Here is a 20715-nt window from a genome sequence, read left to right as displayed (position 1 = left end):
ATGCACTCCAGGCATGTTTAGGAGGTAGAATTTTCTTCATTTCAGCCTACTTCTTCCTAACACAGCAAGCAAACCATGCAGAAATCAAGTGACCTACCAAAGGAAGGGCTAAAACTGAACAGATGAGAATGCCCAGGTTAGACATGCCAGGGAGGCAGTGGAAACGACTGCTGTCTCCTTTGCCTGGTACTAAAAAATTCCTCATACCACTGCCCGTGCTATTAAGGCAAATTTCTGCAAGTGTAAAACCTTATTTCACGACAATGTTATTAAGGGGAGATTAGGCCTTTAATGAGACAGTTCCACAACTTAAGAAATTGAGGCTGGAAATCAAAAATAAAGAATTTCAGTGGCAACTATGGCTAACAGTGGGTGAGAGGTGTAAGTGCAACAAGGAAGTCTATCTGCTGTATGGTGCAGCAGTCTTCACTTCCCACCCAGGCTTTGCTTTCTAACACCTTTTGCCACTTACAGATAAAACACAAGATACTAAATTTCATGTTGAGGTTGCATTAGTTTTAAGGTATGAAGAAAATCTATGAAAGTAATAATACAGGAAAATAAATGCACAACTTTTCAAAGTCACCTCTAAGTAGCCACATTTCTAACAAGATCCTCCGCTTAGGCTAAAGGCATTTATTGCACGCACTCTGATCCCTTCAACAAAAATTACTTAAAAGAAGGGAAGGGAAGGGAACATGTGCTGATCAAACATTAAATGGTGATGCAAGACTGCATGAGATACATGTTGAAGGCCAGCAGAACTAATCCACACCCAGGTCTAAAACAAAACAATACTACAGAAGTGTAAGGTTTCCTGAGCATATGCACCTCAGCCAATTTACACAAGCCCTTACCTATCTCTGCAACTCACTTTTATCCACCGCTGAAGCTGCTAAACTCAAGAAACAAAACAGCCACTTTCATGTGCTACTTCTACAAGGCGGTCGCATTGAGAACTTGTACATCAAATCCAGTTAGGAAAGAGAACAAAACTAAAACAAACATCTTCAACTTGAATCATTAAAACAGTCAACAAATTCAAGTCTGATCTTGAGGTTTTACCTAAGCTTTTCTTTTTACTCTCTTATAGTAATATCTTCCTATCCAGACCAGGTTTCAAAATGTAAACAGGGACTTGTTACCTACTTAAAAAAAAATCCTATCCAGTGTAACGTTTATTAAGACACTACTTAAAACACTGTCCATATTGTCCCCTCTCTGTCTTCCTGGACATCCACTCATTCTTCATTTACTGTTCCATTCATCAAACTCTCATTACTTTCTGTTGGCAAAATGCAGAAGTTTGTGTGTTTGTAGGAAAACAACCATAACCACTTGACAAATACCTTAGGAACTGCAAGTTGCAATTATCAAAATATCTCATGAGCTTTCTCCTATAGGCTTACTAGCAAAGGGCAGTCATGCACACAAGCTTCCTGTTTTAATATTCCTCCTCCTCCTTCTTTAAGCAAGATTATTCTCATCCTTAGAAACAGGAAGTCATTAAGTTAAAAATGTTTATACTAAATGAAAACACACATATTGCCATGACTTCTACTCAGTGACTATTGGGTGGTCTCAATCTGAATCAACTTTCTGACCAGCAAGTGCTTCCTTTGGAGAAATTATCAAAGCACGGCTTTGGAGACCAAGGATTGGAAAGGTATAAACTATCAGCTACTATAATTACAGTTAAGGATTTAAAATTGTTTTTTAGAAGACTTTAATAATTATACTCCAACAAAACTCCCAAACATCTGTTTTCAGTAAGTATTTAAATAAGTGTTTTTCCCAAACTATATCAGAAATTGGCTAGTGCTGTGTGTTTCTTGGGATGAGGTCAGCAACGTGCGTTAGTGCAGAGCCTTTGCTGCAGTAATTCCCGTGTTTATTTGTGACAGAGTGTGGTTGAAGGGGGAAACCCACAGCCCACTGGCATGCTCCACTGTAACCTTCAGATCCCCATCTGCAACTGCCTGTGATCAGTGTCTCCAACATGCCAGCATCTGGTCACACTCTTCTTATTCATAAACTCCTCATGTTTGCCCTTGAATTTGACAAACATTAAAAAAAAAAAACACCTTCATTTTAATACTGTGATAATAGTACATTGATGGGTGGCTCACAAAGACTTCCCATGCACAGAACATCTGACTACAATTCTCCCCACAGAAAGAAAAATCTGTCACTTGTGATTTGAGATTATTGCCAAACTTACTACGAGGTTTTCTTTTTATGGATATAAATTACATCTCAGGAAAAATCAAATTTCAATCCATCAGCACACATCTTCAATTGCTTTTTCAACACCACCTGTCCTTATTACAGGAAAATGTACTTCCTCCCAACCTCAATATTTTAATTATTAAATAATTGGAAGAAGTGAAGAATGCTTCTCAGAAGGGAGCTGCACAGCAGTTCCTCAGTGATCATGAGCACTTTCGGGAAACTTGAATGCTCTTCCAGCACGCCCACTTGCTTCCTGTGAACAACCAGTGTGCAGAATTATTTGGAGAGGTCTTCCAAAGTGCTGAGAACATGATTTCTGTGCGTTTTGATGCTCTTATGAATCACCAAGAACGGAACATGAAGCCAAGAAACAGTAAAACATGCACATGCACTTAAAATAAATAAGAGCTGCTAAGACTAATAATACCAAAATATGTCCTGAAAATAGCAGGAAAAGGCCAACAGGAAGTGACACATTATGCCACTTCCACCTGAGACTCTTTACTTTTGTTTGGACCCACAGATCAATGTGAATGTCAGGAATTAATAAAGCTAAGCAGCAGAGATCAGCTCTCCAGAGACCAGCCACATCTGCTCAGCAATGCCAAGCTGCCAGCTGGATAAAGTCCCAAAAGCCTTTAAAGGGTCATCATGCACAGCAAAAGCTTGTACTTGAGTAAAAACCTTTTAGCTTAGCAACTAAAAAGGTAATAGATACTCTGTTAATTACATTAAGTAATTAAGTCATGTTTAGCTCTGTTAATTAGGGTGCCTAATTTTAAAAGGTCTAATAGCCACAGTATTTAAATTTCTGGTTTGTTTGGGTTGTGCAAGAAAAATCTATTCTAAACCACTGTCATTTTTTTTGGCTGACTCAAAGAAAGAAGTTATGCTGTTAACAGGAAAGTTAATCAGTTGCAATGCAGTGTCAAATAAATTATTACTTGTTGACTACTGCATATTCTAAGCAACCTTAGTGTATGAATAATTGGTTAAAAAATCCAAAATGAAAGACACTCTGCATCTCAGTCGAGATCATTAACCACACAAGGATACTTTATCTGGGTACAATTGTCAAAATGCTCTTTCCTTGTGCACATTTGATAGGAGCTTGTTCATGGAAGAAATAAACCCTGCAGCACATGACACTTGCCTCCCTCCCCAGTATGCTCCTCACTAACACACAAGGTCTGGCAGAGTAGAAAAGCTCCCATCAAGCTTTTGATACATGAAGCTGTTTCTGAAATAACTGCTGGCCTACATGGAAATTGCTCCTTTCAAATATCTCTAATTCAGGAGTACAGTACCATACACGATCAGTTAAACACAGCTTCATCTACAGCTTTTCCTACAGCTGCAGGTGGCTCAACTTCCATGTGACAAAGACACGGCTGACACCCTTCAATTCCTTGGCAGGCGTGTGCTGAGATCTCGTTTGGATTACAACAGCTGAAACCCCACTGCATAGCTCCCCCTGCTCCCAGGGCATCACAACCCAACACTTTTTAAAACAGGATATCACACCTCTGATGTTTGCAAGCTATTTCCAGTTTGTATCTTTTGACTTGTTCCCAAGTGGAACCCAACAGGTGAGTCCAGGCTGGACCACTACAAGCCCCACAGATAGCTTGTTTTGTTAGCAAAGAAGCCACTTTTAAGAGCACAGTTAAGATCAAGCTGCTGAAATTAGTCTGAACAATTCATATTCAGCACAGCAACTGCAGCGATGTCTATTTTAATAAAAGCAAATCACTGCTCTCAAATTTTACTCCTAGCAGAGACCAGTACCAGGGGTTTACTACCAGTCCTAAAAGGCCTTGTGCCTGTGAAGGTTTGTCACTGCATAGTATTGTTCTTTCTGACCCCATGCAATGCATCAGGAGCACTTCCAGCATCGCCGTGCCACTACAGGGTGTGGGACACTCCCCATGAAGGCACCTGGAATTATTAGCCCCCATTCAATTAGCAAATTCAGCTACTAATTTTATATGACTTTAAGCAGGGTTTATAAACCACACAACACAGTGCCCCAGACCAGCCATCTGGAAATGCAGATGTCATCTGCTCACCTTGGTAATCTGCTGCAAGGTTTCTCAGATGAAGATGTATTTCATCTCGTGGTGCTATATAAATAAACAAAGTATTATAAACAACCATTTTATCTGACTGGGGTTATGTCATATGGTTTGCTTTCTCTATGAAAGAAAACACGTACATAAAGTGCAACCAGATGTTGTTGGCAGAGAATCCATTTAATATGGACTCACTTCTACAAACATGATTACAGATGTGGCCTACATCCTGAACCCAGTGTTTAAGGAAAAATTCTCTCTATGTGAATTTCACCCATTTTCTATGTTTTCTCTAAGTCTCCTAACTCACAACAAAAAAAGTTTCCTATAACTGAAAAAGTTGCATGCCCTCCCCTTTCACAAATACATCACAAAAATAATTCAAGCCCACCCTCATCAAAAAAAAGCTGAGCATGCTACTGAGGAAACCCTGCTTCGTAGCAGCTCACTGCTACAGCAGCTGTGAGAAGGCAACGATGCAGGTTACAACTAAGTCTAGACTGAGCTTCTTTGCTACAAACAACACTTAGCTAGGACTACACCTGACTCGTAATTTGATTTTTCAAAGTACAAAAATAGTTACTACAACTCTGCTTGCAGAACTGTGGAAACTTTAGACACTCTAAGCAATTATTTGTAGTGTTTTAAGTAAAAAAAATCAGAAGTCAACTGAAACATACCGAAGTTTTTGATGAATAATATCATCCTTGAAATCTCTTACAAACTCAGAGAGCTGTCAGTAAGGCAATTAAAATATAAAGATTTAATTGGTGTACTATAGGATTACTCAGGATATAAAAGGTTGTTTAATTCTGATAAAACCCTGAGCAACCAACAAAAAGAATAGAAACAACAGATACATTTTAAATTCAAAATCAGTAAAGTCTGAATAAGAACTCCATTCTTTCATGCTTGTTGATTTATAAAATCCTATCTAGCTCCTCAAGAAAATTAGAATAAAGCTCAAACTCTTTTCAAAACAGGAAACAGTACAGAAAGACTGACTGCATAATTCCACATCTGAACCCAAGAGATTTTCACCATATTTGACATCCAAGTATTGAACTAAGAACAGTCCTCTTAACAAACACACTCCTGAACTAGATCAGACAAGTTCATATTCGTATAAATAGAGAATCCAATGCATAAGAAAAATTGTCTCTCTATATAATCCTTACTATCACTCCACATTCATGATCATATAAAGTTAAACTAGTAAACCCCCCAAATGTTCAACGGTCACTGAGACTATTGGCCTAGCAATGTATTCATTGAAGGAATGAAAATACTTGAAAAGCTAGGTTAGTTAACTACCAGTGACATCACTGAGAAGCAACAGCTGAAAAGGAAACAACCCCTTTCCCCAAATTATGTTTTGATTAGACCTTTAAAAAATAAAACTAAATAACTCTTTCAGAGGACACTGCCACTTAGGAGCACCTACATTTATTGGTAAAGCTCAGATACTTGATTAATCTAGATTATCTTTTCCAAGCAAGGTATTAAAAAGGTCATATGAAAGGATGAAAAAGTCAAAAAATAAAAATCAAAACAGGGAAAAGTCCTACTTTCACCTAAGAAATTCTGAGTCAGAGAACATAAATGGAGCTGCAATTTTATAATCCTCTCATGACCAGCCAATTTCTAATCAACAGGTACATAGCTACTTGCTTCTGGAGGCAGGAAGATGGGACAACTGGAATTTTACACAACTATTTAAAATGTCCCAAGTGACCTTTAACAAGAGCTCTAAACATCTGTTTTGAGAATCATTTTCAACAGGATTAAATATATATGCATGGGTGTATAAACACTGTCTTTAGTGAGGGAATCAGATTGATTTTAAGTGCGGTTAGACCTAACGGCTTGTTCAGAGAGGAAGCTCTGGCGAGGATGGATAAACAAGCACTCCGAGCCCAGAGGTGAGCAAAGCACTTGTTTCTGCTCCACAAGGAAGAGGTTCTTTCAGTGAGAGAGGCTGCTGAAGTGTCCAAACCCTGAAGTTCAGCTGTGCTCTCACCCAAGTGCTTCCAGCTACTTTGGTTTGTGGGCGTGATGCAGGTGAGTGGCTCTGCCCACGTGCAGTCTATCTACAGGGTATCTAAAAATTACTTCCAAACTTCAGCTGCTACAGACTCTCTTTTAAAAAGAGAGCCCTGATGTGTAGGTGCACTTACCTACTATTTATAACAGAAGCCTTGCTAGCAAAGCATTTTCTTTAAACATAAAAGAAACCCCAATTTGAGAAACCTACCTATGAATGAGGGTAGGAGAAACAAATGAGGATGTGTGTGTTTGTTTATTTTCTTCAGAGGAAAGACAAATAAATGGAATTGCTTGAGAACCCAAAACCTTACAGGTGGTTTCTGGGCACATTAATAAATCAATGGCAAAACTTCATCCATTTACTAGTTGCCAGCTATTTCACATGAAGGGTTTAACTGTTGCCAAGATGGGTGAACATGAGCAGCTGTCACATCAGTATGGGATAAAATATCTTAAAATGAGAAAAATAACATACTGCAGCATTTACACAGCTTGTGTTAAAAAGTTCGAAAAAAACCCCTCACAGCCCAAGTCTTCTCAGAGATTAAGCCAAAATGCAGACAGAATATTTAAATATAACAGCAATCTGAATAATGAGCTGAGAATTAACAGAGTTATCTGAGTGTTATCTGCACGGAGCTGAGGGGACCAACAGATCCAGGTCCCCCGTACCAAGAATCTGTATTCAGGCATAACAACCTAAGTGTGCTATTCACTGCTCTGCTGGGGCACCTTAATTAGCCAGCCAAGCCCGACTTGAGCTTGCCTTTTTTTAAGGCTTCCGGCATCCTTAGAGAGTTCTCCAAAAAGCAATTCAAAGCAGGAATGTGATTAAGGGGAAAGCTTCAGCTGGCCACAAATAGTGCTGTGAATACCTCCTGCCTTTCTGATCTGTTAAGGGCTGAGCCAAAGAAAGAGCTGTGGCTCAAGAGAAAGTCTCGGTAGCTGTGGGTCCAAGTCCAGTGCAAACTCCTGCCCATAAGATGCTACAGGGAAATCACTGTATCTCACAACTAGGACAGTTCTACTTTCTGCTTTTATAACCACCACCCCTCAATGCTGATCTAGCAAATACACCAAAGAGAGCACTCTAATTAGAAAGCTGCACAATTGCACACTTTTGGTCATTTGTGCTAGTTCAGTTTACCACAAAGAACAAACAACTGTAAGATCAGATCCTCTTACAGTAAATACTGTCACTCAGGAAACTTAATTTCACACAACTGCAATGTAAATAAATAATTTGAAGATATCAGCTGCAAGCTTTTATGTTTTCACATCAAGTTACACAACCTTGCAACCCTCAAAATCCACAGGCTCCTGAAGTTGAGTAGGATTTTACGAAGCATCCATACTCGTGTCGTCTCTGGTCAGAAGTGGACATTGCAATAAATTTCTGGACAGACAAATCCTACTTTTACAAATGCTTCAATAACTTAGGCACTTCAGGGCAAATTTTTTTCTTTCTTATGTAATGCCCATCGCTGGAATCCAGAGAAATATTTCCAAAATTTTATCCTTGGGGCAATATGTAGTTTTACTCCTTCTGTCAGCTTGCTTACTTTCTTCCATCAAGCAGAATCCTCCTGTACCACATAGGGCATAAAAAAACTAAAAACTCTGTGTCCAATAAGTTTGACCATAATGCACAGGGCTGATGCATTGCAAGTGCTAATCTCAAATCACATACAGCTTTTTGCTCCACAAGGAATCCAGTTTTCATCTTCCAAAGTGCTACATGATAGGCCACTGTAAGGGCTTTCATTTTTAACAGAATGCCTTCTAAGCCTCTAAAGGTAGAAAAGATGCAGAAACAGAAGTTATGCCATTGAACCTTAGTAAGAGAAAGAGAATTAGGAAAGCTTCTAGATTGCTATGAATAAAGAATTGGATAAGGTATATTGAAGAGCACATGCAGAAATAGATGGGAAGAGGAAAGAGTTTTGTGTGCTGGGTATGATTCAATCATTGCACCCAATTTCACCAATGCGCAAAGACACTGAAGTTATTGAGAATAAGAGTGGGAAAAATATCCCAAACCATTCCAAAATAATTAAAAGGACAATTAAACAACAGCTACAGTTTCAACTTTAGTTTTACTGTAGCATCTATTACTTTATAAATGTCAAAACTAATACTATGTTTTTTCTTCCTCCTCTCTCCTTGAAAAGTATCTACAGAAAACTGCAGTAGTGCACACTCTCTACCCTGGAAAGACCAGTGTTCTGGCATAGCAGGGGCAGTGAGAAACAGATTCAACATCATTCCCCTTCTGGCAGTGCTCAACATGAGAAAGAGAGAAAGCTACCGGCATACTCTGCGTTCTTGCTTCACACTGTATTTCTGGCTGAGAGGCACAGTCATTTATTTACAGAATCTCACAGCAAATTTGCTTGCATCCTGAAGTGCATTCTGATTATTTTATCCCTATTTCAGCACATTACAGTTAATAACATTTTATAACTGTAGTAAAACACAAAATATACCAGTAACAGCTAAGAGAATTGCAGTGAGTGAGAAGCAACAGAAATGAAGGTCAGGTACTCACTCTGCCAGGAAACAGCTCAATGCTTGGAATCAGTGTTTCAGAAACTCCAGGCACAGCCAGGCCTGTTACACTGGCTTTAGTGATAGTCCTTTCATGAATCTGGATGTCTCCTGTCGGATTTACTGCTCTAATGGCATTTGAATCAAGGCAACTTCCTGAGTAAGCCAGAATTCAAAATAAATGCATGAAGATAGGATATAGTGATTAAAAGTATTGCCCAAATCGTCTGCTATTGGTCTCTCAGTTCCTTCAGGCACTCAAAGTGCCTCAGTTTTAAACTCTGCTTAATGTAAAATGAATGAATGCCAATAAAAAAGTTTGATGGAAAATCCAACATCAGCCAAATCTGGCATTGTTTGTTTCAGTTATATAGAATCATCATGTCCAGTCCTTGGATCCTCTTTATTATACCCTCATTTCCCCTGACTGAAGAAACCTCTGTAACAGAAAACCCTCAGGAGCCGTAATTTAACAAAGACAGCATCCAAACTTGATACAATGACCGTATGAATGAAGCCAGTAATCTGGGTATGGTTAGAGTTGGAAAAAAAAAAAAAAAATTCCAAAGGACAAAATGAAAAGCTACATTTGATAATAAATCTTCTTTTTATGAGTAGGCTTAATACTTTTCCTCTTGGTACAAGAATGTAATACTGTCTTCCTTGCCAAGAAACAAAAAGAGGACAGAAGACCCACACATGAGAAGAACTGTAAAAAACAGAATAAACATCAGATACACAAAATATTTTCAAAAAGTTGTATCTTTCTTCTGTATACTGTCGATACCTCATTAACCAGACTTTTTAAGAATATCAATGCTTTAAATGAGTCTTCAGAAAGGCAGCAGAAGTCAGAGGCACCAGGGCTGGGGTAAGATGAGACGATTGCACAGGAATTACTAGAAAGCCCCTTCACACATTTTACTGCTACAAGAAAGCAACAGGCTACATGTGTGCAAGCATGGCAGTCACACACAGATCTCGGGCTGAAAGATAACCACACCACCTTTTTCCCACAATCATCAAACAGCTGAGAATCCAAAACTAACTGAGTGAGAGTGGTGTTTGCACCCATACCCAGGCACCACTGTTTTGACAATGTGAACAAGAGCAAAAGTGCTGCTGCTCCTGTTTGTGCATTTAAAGGGTGCTCACTGCAACAAGCTCGTACTGAAGCCATCTGGCTACTCACTTTTAAAATTCAGGGGTTCTGGTTTGGTTTATCTAACACTGAAATGCTACCAACAGAAACCAAGTTCACACTGGGGCAATACTGCAACTGGCAAAGTAATTTTCAGAAGCCCTTTCTGTTGAAGTCAGCATCAGGTCATCCAACATGCTGACACAGCCAGAGCTGTTATTTTTAAACACAGCCATAGTCTATTTAACTAAAGCATCTTTACTCTGACTGAGCCAGTGTTACTTTGATAAGACTCCTTAAGTCTCTATACTGAAGCCTGCATATCATATGAAACAGAAAATGCAAACTCTTCAAGACAATCCTTCACTGCAGCTAGGAGAAGAGGAAAAAAAGGACAACAGAGGTGCAGGAAAAAGCAGGGAGGACCTGGCACTGAAGACAATAAAGTGCTATCTGCAGGACAGCTATTCACACTGTGAGCTTGTATCACTCACCACCTGCACAGAGATGCACTGGAACTATTTCAGACAACTCCAACAGCAAACAGCTTTCTGCTGTTAGAAACTCAGCATTACACTTCTAAAACAATTCTTCTGCCAAGTTTGTTTCTAGCAACACTAGGTTTTCTTACACATCGTTTAACTGATGCGAACCTGGATGGAAGGAGAAGAGAGGCAATGCCATTGTCAAAGGCACCTAAGAGACTGCAAGTTAGAATTACACATTTTGGGCAACTCACTGAGATATGCTAAGCAACTTATTTGTATACATTTTCTTCAATGCAATTCTGAATCTTTGATATATAAAGTTGTCTTGTAAACATATGCTTAAGTTCATTACTAGAACCAAGAGCAGCCCTACCCTTCCCTCTCACCAAAGAAAGAATTTTTTCTTTATTTATAGACACTGTGGCCCACCTGATATAATAAAGTTCTCCCGTGGCAGTATTTAGGCTCCATTTCTTACACATAATTTATGAAATAACGAAAAAGTAAGAGCAGCAATGGTATACAGTGCTCAGCAGCAAAATCCTTTAAATTTTACAATAGAAAATTTAGTTGTGCATCTTGTGCTGTGCATGGATACTGCAGACTGTGGAGGCAAGGGAAGGCTGCTGGGGAAAGCAACCCCACATACCCAAGACCAGCACACCACACAGGATATTGTCACCCACTGGGAGCCACGCAGAGCTAGGATATGGGAGCCACTCAGCCTAGCACGGTGAGATTATTTTAATTAAAATATTTTTGAAATCTATGTAGGTTTTCCAAAACATTGCATTTATCCCAGAATCCCCCTTTAAACATGACTGCTCCCCCTCAGATTTTGAGAGCACTGGGAGGGTAAATGGGAACATCTCAATCTGGGGGCTGCTACATTGTATTTTAAAGCCTAGAGAAATGGTTTGTTCATTCTTACTCTCCTACCAATCAGTCCGCTTGCAGAAGACTCAGTTTACCAACACCTTCCATGCCCAGTTTTCACTCCCTCCCAGCACTGCAGCAGTGCCCGGCTGCAGAGCCAGCACCACCCAAGGATTAAGGGGCAGGAGTTTACCTGGAGCCCAGCACTGACACTGCCCCATCTCCTTATTCCCCCCTTTTCCGCTTTTCTCACCACTGCCTTCGACACCTCCTACGCACCCTAGTGCCCACCCAACCCTCTCTTGAGTTAATTCAACCTATTAAAGAGAGTTCACGCAGTCAAGGGGGAGAGAGGAGCTTTTCTGCCGCAATTCACAGTGAATTGCACAAGTTCAGCCATCAGCAGGGTTTACACAAGAGACAAGGAGGCAGGACCATAGGGCCAGGAGGGAAGAGCAGGATATCCCCTTCAGCTTGGTTGTAATGTACAACCCAAATATTTCAATCGGATGGAAATCAGTCCTAGAGAAGAGTCACTGTATTAAAGAGGTGATTATATTTATTGGAACAGTGACATGCAGACTTCTTATTGGACAGGGCTCTTAAATAGGATTACAGGGCTTTAATTTGGTTCTTTAAATTGGTTTTGGAGAGAGAGAGAGAGAGGAACACAAGGAAAAGTATAGAGAGAGGGTGGAATAAGCTTGGAGGGAGTACACTACATTATGCCATGTCAACCATAATAGCTTCCCCAGAACAAATATATGCTACTGCACATTCTCCAAGTTAACTAATAAACAGAAAAGCCATAAAAAAAGATAATTACTTACACTCTGCATTTGCACACTGCAACCAGTAATTTTGTAGCTTTAATTCCATCTTTCAACTATCACTTATACTGGCAAGGAACAGTGGCAGCAGTGCACACCACAATAGGAGTAAACAAATGACCTTTATCTAACTTTATTAAAGTAATAAAGAACAGACTTTTTTTTTTTTTTTTTACTTACTTCAAAGAGAGTTTTATAGCTAGCTACCAGCAGGGTGTGGACTGAAGCTAAAAACTTTGAAATGGGTCCCTGTGAAATCTGAAACCAAAATACAGCAGAGGTCACCTCTCTGTGAAGAGCCGCCTTGTCTGTATGTATACTATAAGCAAAGCTCTGTTAGCTCAGCCTCAGTAATAATGTAATTCAACTTAGCCCCTGGGAATAGCAACAACATCAGGTTTCTACTACAAAGATAAATTTACTGCACACAATACCTGTTACTATATATTTGAAGCATGTTTGATAGTAGCCAGACACTAGTGGTACATGGTATACCTCAAGCTATTTTTTCTTGTTAAAGGCTAACCCAGGCTATAAATACATTTTTATTCTTACTCTCACCATTAGCCAATTCTTTTTAGTCAACATTGCATGTACATTAGTTCTATGCAATATATTAGCCAATATTAATAGGAAAGGAAGCGATACATCTGGGTTCGGGTTTTTAATTTTTTTTTATATTTTTCCCCTAAAGGGGAGAATTTCAGCCCTTTTCAATAATGAATCTAATAATTTTTCCAGGGGGGAGACAGAATCTCCTAAGACAAGTATTGGGACAATAAGACTACTATACTTTGGTCTGTCTCGTGGGTTCCTGTGAAACAATTCACAGACCCAAACTTGGCAACAAGTGCCATATAGCACCGGAGGTTCATGGAAAGAGTTGCCCATACACACATTGCTCTACTGATATGTATGGGCTAGGCTGTCTATTCTTCCAGCTCTAGGAAAAGACAAGACAGACAAAGATGCTGGCATTGGAACCACTGGACGAGCCTGGGCTCCTGCTGGCCCTGCCTGCGGAGCAGAGCACTCCTACCCCTGTCTCCATTCAAAGCTCTCCCTCCCTTTCACTCCGAGGGCTGTTCCACATGTTTGCCAAATCTCTCCCCAGATGGAGATCTCCACATCTAAGCACAGATTTCCCAAAGCACTGGACTGAAATGTTGGATCACCCTTGCTGGACAACACCTCTCTGGTACAGAAGAAATCCCACCACACTTAAAGTCTCCATCAGCCACTTTGGGTCCATTGTTGGAGAGACAGTGCCTTGATTAAGGTAATTGGAGACTTTCAGACTTAAGATACTTCGAAGGACACAGGATCCCACTACACAATACATTAAGTGCCACTTAATTTGATTAGAAGCACTGACATGCAATAAAACGCTCATGTTAGGAATGGCAAGAAAAAAGAACACTGTCTCCTGACCAGACAGCAAAAACTTCCAGTTTGAATGGTGTGGTGCTTGAGAAGAACTAAGCAGCCTTTGAAATCCAGCCCTTAACCAGGAGCTGTCTTAGGACATGTTAAAACGAGGGGCACTGCTCTTTCAAAACATCTAAGTTTAAGCAAACACACACAAAGGGCATAATGTATATGCAACAACCTTTTAAAGAGGAAGCAGTATTTCAGTTTTTCCCCAAGTTGTTGGCACACAGGAAAACATCTAATGTAAAAAGGGAACCTACCCAATCTGCCCCTCTGCCACCTAAGGGCAAATTATCCAGGCACCTATTAAAAAAACCTCCTGATGCTTTACAGCTTAAATGTCTTATACAGTTAAACTGAGTTGTCTTGAGTTCACATGCTTTATGTTATTTGATATGTTTTAACTAGGAAGCTACCTGGATTCATTTCAAGATTTTTTTTTTTGAACTAACCTGTTTTTGAGCAGACTCTCTCATGCTAGCACTACACAGATGTATTCAATCTCTCTGCATGCTGCAAAAGTATTTAAACAAAGTTTGAAACAGAGTAAAAAAAAAGGAGTGGGGGATCCTTACTGCCAGACCACTTGGTTTGGTTTCTACTTTTGTATTGGGTTTATTTATTTATTTTGAAACACCATAAATTTCAATGTATTTGCAAGCTCTTCTGCATTTTTGTTTTCTGCTCCATACCAGACCCATGATTTTGATCAGGTTGATAAGGAACAAAACACACACCTAAAGAGGCCTTTGCTGGTTACAGACACTCTTGGCTTTACAAAACATTGTACCAGCCATTAATAAAACATGCATCAAAAGTCCTTTTTTGTCTTCTTCAAATGCCCAGGATGAAATCTTTGCAGTAACAATATTTATAAAAATTTGACTGAGAGATCTACTTTGGACAGTTTGTCTTTGAAGACGGAGTTTTTTGTTCCAAATCATGCACACACAGAGGTATCTGCCAAGCTCTCCAACTGTGTCACTCCAGTCCTTAAGCCATTTAACACATAACATGCACGTGTCCTTTGAATGCCAAGTCAGCTACGTGTCAAAGACAAATAGCTCAGCATAGCCAACCCATTCCAGTCAGCACATCAGTAAGAAATCTCATCTGTATTCAGTATTATGCCCATCAATGGGAATGGGGAAAAAAAAATAAAAAGGAAAAAAATTAACACATACCCACAAATTCTTTTACAACCTCAGTAACTTTAGGAATAAGAAAATTACACAGACTTCGGCCTGAAAATACAGTTTGCCCTAAGGGGGGAACGGCTTCTATTTAGTAAGTGAATTAAAGACCATGAACAGCTTTGCTTTCTGCCCTGATGGCTGGGTCCAAAAACATTTGAGTTACCAAAAGAGCTTTGCCTTTGCCTATATTTTTAGACATATTTAGGCATTTAAAGACAGCTGCAACCGAAAGCCAGAAACTGTCCCGATTAACTGTGAACACTATGAAGACAATTATCCCTTAACCAGGTATTTAGTGCAAAGCTTCACCTGCAATCAAGATCTGAAACAGGATGATGGGCTTGTTGTGGGCACTATCACAATTTAAACACGATAACAGAAATATCTATTGAACTAGATATTCATTTATTATTGCAGTAATGCTCTATCAGGAGGGCTAATGTTGCATAGGCTGATGTAGCATAGGAATGCCAGGTATTATTTTTATACACAAGTTCTTACACCCTAAATCTCAGCACTTTTACAGAAATTGTGGTAAATACAGCTGAAAACAATCATATAAGAACACTTGATCTGACCCTCCACAGGGTACATCTCCAAACGCAGTTTGTATGTTCCAAAAACAAAATTTTAGGTTAGGTTTTGGTGGTTTAGGATACACAGCAAATGTGGTATGTTGCCTGGTGTGTAGCAATAATTTAAATAATATTGAAATGCAACTTGCTTAAATTGTATTTTACTCCTGTTTTAGCACTGACCAGGAGCCTGGAGAAATTGTTATACAATTCATTAACACTCCTAAAAATGGTTGTGTATCTGAGTCAGGAAAACACAAAGGTACTTGTGAGGTCAATACCTTCAAGTCATTGTATTCAATTCTAGACAGAGCTGGATGCACTGCCTAGTATTGTCCACTGTTTCCGTCCCAAAATCCTATTTTCAATTTCACCTAATTTTTCATACACTAGGCTCTAGCCTCTGCTAAGTGTCTGCTAGACCTGAAGCATCTGAGCCAAAACACTTCTCTCTTTCTGACATCAGGGCTCCTAAGTGTACTTTCCAATGCTGTAATTTAATTTTTAAATTGAGGATATTTTCTTTGGAAAGCACTACCCAGCTTTCAAATACTTGACTTTGTGGCCTTAGTGATGCTCTTTATAAATAGAGAGGTTTTTTGTATATACATCCATACAGACTAAAACGTCACATGGGTTGTTAAGGAAATACTGGGATACTGGATTATATGAAATGACTTACATTAATACCAGCAATCTCTCTGAACCCAGCCAATTTATAATTTACATTGCTCTAGAAACTATTTATTTGAATCACGCAGACAACTTCAGTACCAAACTGCTCCCACAGCACTCTGCCAAGACTTCTAGAGCTGTCAAAAAAAAAAAAAAAAAAAAAAAAGAAGCCAGTCTACATTTGTAGGGGGGGATATAATATGTATTTCAAATTATGTTTTTCCTTCCTTGTTTTGACTGCATTGAACAGTTAAGCAAGCTTTACCCATCAAGTAAGCTTTCCTATTTTGCACTCTATTTACCATCAGAAGGACACGTACAGGTTGGGTGGTAAGCACCCTCCTTCCAGGACTGACATTTACTGTGCATTTGCAAACAGAATATGCAGGTCCACCTGGCCTCTAAACCATGTTGTTTTTAGTATAAGAACAATGGATGATATGCACAGTGACACTTGTTTTCTACAAGAAAAAAAAAAAGTCAAACAAAATCAAAACAATGAAACCCCCATATAACACTTATAAATATGCATTATTTAAAGAAAAAGCTTGAGATCAGTTATTACAGGTAGAGATGAAGACAACAAGCAGAGATTTTCAAAGCAATTCAATGAATCCTCTTAGTGAGGCCAGCACAGCACAGTTCAGCTCTTGGCTGAAGCGCTGCCAGTAACGCCAGGTACTCGTTCAGAGCAGCGCAGCAACAACGGGAACAGCAGCAAACTGCTGTCAACTCTGTGCTATGCAGGACTGCCACGTACTTCAGCTGGAGAAGTACCTTCAGGAGATTCCAACTGCACAAGGGAAAAGGGATTTACCAGCTGTTAGCTCCTGTGGGTCAAGAAAACACAACGTGAAATGCTACAAAGCAAGCCCGAGCTCCCACAACAGCCTGTGATTTAGAGATCTTCACCTCAGCCTGCTGACTCACATGAAAACTGCCTCCTGCTTTGATGTCACTTGGATTTTAACACGTTAGACAATACAAGGCAAGAAAAGAGTTTCTTCCTAGCAAAGACCACAACAGTTTAAGAGATGAGAACAATGAATGAGGCTATTAGAATATTTCCCTAATTAGCACTTTGGGACAGCTGATTGCATCCTTGTCAAGCAGAACTGACATTACTACCATAAGACACAAACTATGTTTAAGATGCTCCCAGAGTCCTAAATAAATAGATACCTACATTACATTCACCAGACTGTAAAGATCCAGGAGGGAATAAAACACTGGGAGCTGCCACCCTCCCACTGAGGTCTGATGCTCTCAAGCCTTCTTCCACTATCCAACTTTCCAATGAATCTGTAGAAAATAACAACTTTTTAGTAGACAACATTTTCCAGTTTACTCTACAGTTTTGAACTGCCATCCCTCTGCCACCAGCCTAGATTAAGAGCATGCCATAACTGAACATACTTTCTTATCTAACCAATTAATTAAAATTTGTTTCTCTTAACTAATAAACTGGATCACAAATTAGCTGCAAAAAAGCCATGTACTTGCTAGGATATCTTTAAATGAAATCCCTCAAAATCCCATTTGTGATGATGTACAATGACACGTGTTATCTTGAATACAGAAAAGAAACAAAAGTGTTTTCCCCCATGTCAAGTGATTCAGAGTTAGTATAGAAGCAGAGTAGACTCTGTGGGCAAACAGAGCTAGTATTAACACACAATGAGTAAGTTACTGCTTGTTCCCTAAGGGTCAAGTAGCTTTTATTCATCTTCATCTGCCAAAAAACACTACACAAAAGGCAACTACCCACCAAGAATCCTACCAGAAGCCACACCACCATCTACCACCACCTCTCATATGGCAACAGGCATTTCAAAACATAGCTTGAAGAAAAGCCTGTGATGTAATGGGAATAATATAGATTGCATTCTTCTAAGTCAATACCAAAACAATGACCGACTCAGTTTTTGAAACAGCAGCACTATGAAAATGCAAAATTGATTTACAAGGGAAATAACAGCCAGAGGTTACTATGGCTGCTAAAGTTACAGGACATTTTTTTAAGAATTCATATCCAGTTTTAAAAAAGCTAGCAAAGGCAATTTAATGCACCATCTCAAAGTGAAACAAGTTACTCTCCTAAATTACATTTGTTTTTTTAAAGCATTATCATTCCAGCACCAACCAAAGCACAGCAAGGACAGCGCTGCACTTTTAACTGGAAACAATGATTTTAACAAGGGAAAAACTAGCGGCCTTTTGCCTTCTTTCAGTTCAGTTCTTGATCCATAAAACATTCCCCTTACAAAAGGAAACAAACTAATGCTGGCCTTTCTTAAAAGTTTTCACTTCTCATCTCTTACATGTTAATTTCTCACAATTTTCACAGCAAGTAAGAGCCTTATGCCAGGTCATTTGGCCTGTAACAAGTGGAGCTGAACAAAAGCAGGCGTGCAATGTCACCTCTAACATCACATGCAACAGGGACTGTTCCAGCACAGTTACACTGAGCCCAGCTCGGTTCAGCCAGCCCTGTCCAACAGCTCATTTCATAACCAGCAAAGGGTCGACACAAGGGCTGCAGTGCACCTTGCTGGCCGAGGCAGTGGAACTGCCCCATTCCCCCAAATCGCTCCAGTCCAACCACCCTACAAGCAATGCAAAGCCTGGAGCATGAGAGGCTTCACCTGGACCTCCTCTTTGGGTTACATGATCGTGGTGTACATGACAGCCTGAAAGCACCACCCTAAAACCACCTTTCCCTTAAATGATGTCAGCTGCCTCAATCCTCAGGCAATAGTCAAGGATAATGACTGATTTAACCAAGAGACCATTAAATCCCCAGATATCCTAAAGCATAGCAGCACTCTATCTATTGGTCAGGAATTAAGGATGTGCTTAATCATCATCATCACTGTGCACTAACCTCTATCATTAAACACTCAGCCCCTAAGCAGCCCACCCCTTCCTGCCTGAGACTTCACATTCTTCCAGCAAAAATTAAACTCAAGTAATAATATCTTCTGGAAAACAATGCGAGTAACACTAGAAGCGTTAACACGACAACATCTAAAGTTAAAACTGGTATACTCTATTAGTCACACAATTATCATTTTGTTTCATTGAGAAATACATGCACTTCTTACTCAAAGCAGCATTGAGGAGCTTGTCTGATAACAGCCAAAGAGCTCATGCCGTTCCCTGGGTTGACACTTTCTTTCCCTGCAAGTACTGGATGCCACCAAGGAGGTTTGTACAATTTGTTCACACAAAATTTCCAGCCAGCAAGGCCACTTAAGTGACCGGGTAGGCAGTCCTGAGAACTCCCTGGTCCAAGGCAAACCCTGGCAGGGAGGCAAAAGGGAGTCTTTCACAGCAGAACTGCTGCCAGAGCAGACACGTGCAGAACCTGCCCCATCTTGCACTGCTCCCCCCAAAAGCCACCACCATCCCTTCCTAGCAGATCACACACAGCCATACATCTGCCACACCTGTGCTTTACTCCAGTCATCAGCAACTGGACCAGAAGGTGAGACAGCCTGAAGCTGCCCCAGCACACCAAAACTCTTTGAAAGGCTGAGGTTACATTTGTCAGCTTCATTCCTCTGGTACCAAAGCTCATTTAAGCAGAAACTTCTCCCACACAATTCAGCAATTCCATACATTCATGCTTTTATAACCCTTGGCCATTTGTTTTTTGCCCAGATATTCACTGCCATTGATTCTATCTATTTGTATTTTTAAACTTAACTCCTCCACATAGTGGCACCATGTAGATGAGACACAAACCTACACATTTTTCCTCCACTTCATATCACATCCCTCCAGACACGAGTCCAGGACATGTGAATGAAAACCAGCAGACTCAGGCTCAACCTGCCTGTAACATAATGATGTTGAGAAGACAGAGGCAACCCACCTCCACAACCGGGTTGTTGCTTTTGAGGCATGCTCTACCCTCCTTACAGAGCCAGTCCAAAGCTCCCCTGCCAAAATCACATCGCTCAGCCATGCAGACCCTGCCTGCCCTGAAGTCTGCAGCGAACACTGACTGATAACTCCGCTCAGAATTCCTAAATAAGCTTTTTAATGCGAGATGAAAACTGACCAACACCGAGGAACAAACTCCCAAAAGGCCCCTCGTAAATCCTCATTTCTGGAGCCTAAAGTTCAAGGCAGCACTCTTGAATTTCCTCCTCGCTAAGACAAGCACAGAATGGAGATAATTCCAGACTGCGAACAGAGCAGGGGGCTGTGTGGCCACGGCGAGCCCGCAGCAGCGAGCGGCGCTGGGCTGATGCTGGTCACGCCGGTGGGTCCGCGCTGCCGTGACCGGAATGCGTGAGCCCGCACCGGGAAGCGCATTCCCGGGCTCTCCGCACCGGGATTCACGGCGAAGATGGAGCTGCGCTCGACTACGAAACCCCCAAATAACGTAAATTTTAAGAAGTTTTCCGAGACGCACAAGGAGTCCGGAACCTTGCGGTGGAGCAAGAACAGACCGTAGTTACAACAATTACTCCCAAGGTTTTATTTGATTAGCGGAGTTTCGGAGCGGAGGCGCATTATTTAAAGCCCCGTCCTCCTCCTCAGCCCAGCGCCGAGGCAGAACGACAGCACTGCAGCATCTCCACCGGAGGAGAGCTGG

General features: G+C 40.4%; 1 protein-coding gene across 2 annotated transcripts in view; it reads right to left on the bottom strand.

Annotated features, from left to right (window-relative positions):
* ADD3 (adducin 3) overlaps nt 1–20715 on the bottom strand; it is a 92963-nt gene that overhangs the window by 71905 nt on the left and 343 nt on the right. The gene's annotated exons all lie outside the window — the stretch shown is intronic.

This window comes from Coloeus monedula, assembly GCF_965178545.1.
Source record: "Coloeus monedula genome assembly, chromosome: 8".
Taxonomy (NCBI): domain Eukaryota; kingdom Metazoa; phylum Chordata; class Aves; order Passeriformes; family Corvidae; genus Coloeus; species Coloeus monedula.
The sequence above is the reverse complement of the archived record's forward strand: the minus strand, read 5'-3'. Positions and strand labels throughout refer to the sequence as shown.